This window comes from Leptonotus elevatus, chromosome 1, assembly GCF_054856555.1.
Source record: "Leptonotus elevatus isolate MCC_2025b chromosome 1, RoL_Lele_1.0, whole genome shotgun sequence".
NCBI classification, from domain to species: Eukaryota; Metazoa; Chordata; class Actinopteri; order Syngnathiformes; family Syngnathidae; genus Leptonotus; species Leptonotus elevatus.
The window spans coordinates 38,438,969-38,441,984 of NC_141239.1; the positions used below are offsets into that span (position 1 = coordinate 38,438,969).

At 45.4% G+C, this 3,016-nt stretch overlaps 1 pseudogene; it reads left to right on the top strand.

Annotated features, from left to right (window-relative positions):
• Positions 1-120, top strand: LOC147181992 (5S ribosomal RNA; annotated as a pseudogene).
• The last annotated feature ends 2,896 nt before the right edge of the window (positions 121-3,016 follow it).

Here is a 3,016-nt window from a genome sequence, read left to right on the forward strand (position 1 = left end):
GTTTACGGCCATGCTACCCTGAAAAACGCCCGATCTCGTCCGATCTCGGAAGCTAAGCAGGGTCAGACCTGGTTCGTACCTGGCTGGGAGACCGCCTGGGAATACCAGGTGCTGTAAGCTTTCGACATGCCTACCAGGGCAGAGTTGGGAGTCCCCCTGGCAAGTGGTCCCTCCATATAAAAGCCTCCATGTGCCCTATGATGAGGGGCAACACACCCCTACTGGGAAGGAAAACCCTGATACACAAACCCGGGCAGATGGAGCTCATTAGTGTTGGTTCGCACTCGTCTACGGGCAGGGAGACCCATACACCAATTGTCCACGCGGCACACTCACCACGTTGAGGCAGTTTCCAACCAGTGACAAGGCTCTGGCATGGCGTTGCAGCTCGTCGTTTCTACCAGTGGTCTTGGACCCTTCATTGCCACTGGCCATCTGCATCGGCGGGTCAAGATGGTGGGAAGCACGGCGTCGGGAACAGTAATGAGAACGGCCTGCGCCTCCTCAGCCTCTATGCGTAACACGAGCTTGCCATCACTAACACCATGTTTCAGCTGCCCAACAAACTAAAAACATTGTGGATGCAGCCACGGTCTAAGCACTGGCATCTTATTGACTATGTCATCTCCCGGCAACAAGATCGCCAGGCTGTCCTTATCGCCAGAGCCCTCAGAGGTGCCGAATGTTGGACTGACCACCGTCTAATTCGGTCACTCCTGCTCATGCGAGTGTGCCCTCCGGTCCGCCAAGGTGTGAAATACATCAAACGTGCTCCTTTTGCAGACCCACAGAAGCTGGCTGAGCTCCGTGGCGCACTCGCTGCTGCGCTTAAAGCCACTCCCAGACACTCTACCGATACGTCACATGACGCCATCACACAGGAGTGAAATTCAATCGGCACTACTCTCCTCAACACGACCATCAATGTGTTTGGCGTCTCCAGTCATAAACACTCTCATCAGATTCGGGAGTTAATTAATCAGAAGTACATTGCGCACAAAGCGGCAGTTGACAATCCATCCTGCCCAGTTCACCGTGAGAGGTTTTCTCACCTCCATTCCGTCCAAGCATCCCTCCGCCAGATGGAAAACGACTGGTGGCTAAAAAAAGCTGTTGAAATACAGGGATTCGCCGACGCGCATAAATCACACCATTTTTACGACGCTATCAAGACCATTTACGGCCCTCCCCGCAGCTCCAGCGTGCCCCTCCGGTCCTTCGATTGCTCCTTGCTCATCAAGGATACACAGGTTATCCTTGCACGCTGGGTCGCGCACTCTTTCTCCTGTGGCCAAGCTCGATGACCCTCCATCGTTCGTCGAAGTTGAAGGCCTGTAGAAGCCTGAAGAACAACAAGGCGGCAGGCCTGGACGCTCTCCTGGGAGAGATTTTTTATTTGTATTTTTGTATTTGTATTTATTTGCCCAACAAAGCAGAACGGGTCACGGCAGGCCCATCAGGCATCCCACCGGTCCACAGCTCCCGCTCCCCCCCACGACTCCCCAGCACCGAAAAACCCACCGCCACCACCGAACCCCCCCCAACAAGCCGACCCCCCCTCAAATCCCGGGGACCCCCCGCACCCAGGAATCGGTGCCGGAGAGGGGCCGGGCAGCGGAGTAGCGGTAGTAGTAATAGTGGAGCAAGCATTAACCAGAAGTGCTTAAAAAATATAGCCGGATAACCATCCGGGCCAGGTGCTCTGCCATTAGGCATACTATCTTGAGCACTGTACAACTCGTTTATAGTAAGTGGGGCATCTAACATATCTTTATATTCAGTAGTTAACTGAGGTATATTTAAGCTACTGAGGAATGCCTCAATATGCTCAGGGTTAGGCTTGTTAGTTAGTATAGGTTGCGAGAATAGTTATAAAAAATATTATTAATTTCTTCTGGTGATTGTAAGCACTGACCAGTTGTCTATTTTAATAGCCTTTATAAGAGATTTTTCCTGATTGCGTTGAAGTTGGTTTGCAAGAAATGTACCTGATTTGTTATTATATTCAAAGTTGCTGTATCTCAATTGTTGTATTATAAACTCTGTCTTTTTGGATAACATATCATCTAACTGTATTTTTGTATTTTGTAAGTCAGTCCATATTTGGTTATTTGGGTTTATTGCATACTCATCCGTCAGTTGTTTAATTTTATCTTCCAAGTCTTTTTCAAATTTTTGATCCTGTTTCTTTTCATAAGATGAATATGATATAATTTTACCTCTAATTCCGCTTTCCAAGCTTCCCAGAGAAGAGATGGAGATAAGTCTGGAGAGTCATTTATTTCCAGAAAGTCTGCCCACTCTCTTATAATTTTGTCAAACTCTGCGTCGTTTAGCAGTGAGATGTTAAAACGCCATGTCGGGGGTGGTTTAAAGGTATAATCAACTTTTAGGGTGAGGAAGACTGGTGCATGGTCGCTAATAATAATAGGATGTATGTTTATACCAATTTTATCAGCAATCTAATTATTTGTAAGGAAAAAAAACTATTCTTGAAAAAGGCCGTTGCACCGCAGAAAATACGGTAAATTCCTTCTTAGTTGGGTTTTTAAATCTCCAGCTGTCGACGAGGCCAACATCATCCATATATTCCCCTATTACTTTAGTAGATTGTAATCGCCTTATACATGTTGTATTATTAAAACGATCTATTAACGGATTTAAGACGGTTAAAGTCTCCTCCAATAATAATAGTAGAGTTCGCTGCTAATTCAAACAGCTGAGAGAAAAATTCATGGAAAAAGGCCGGATCATCATTATTAGAGGCATTTAAATTACCAAATGTATATACTTTGTTAAGTATAGTTACCTGAATAATAATGTATCGGCCCTCTGGGTCTGTTACTGTATTATTTAGAGTAAAGAATAAATTCTTATGTATGAGTATACAAACTCCTCTTTGTCTACTCTTATAAGAGGCAAAGTATACTTGACAGAAATTCCTGTAAAAAAAAAATGTTTTCCTTTGATTTTTGTAGGTGTTTTTTTTTGTAGTAGACAAATATCTGCTTTAAAT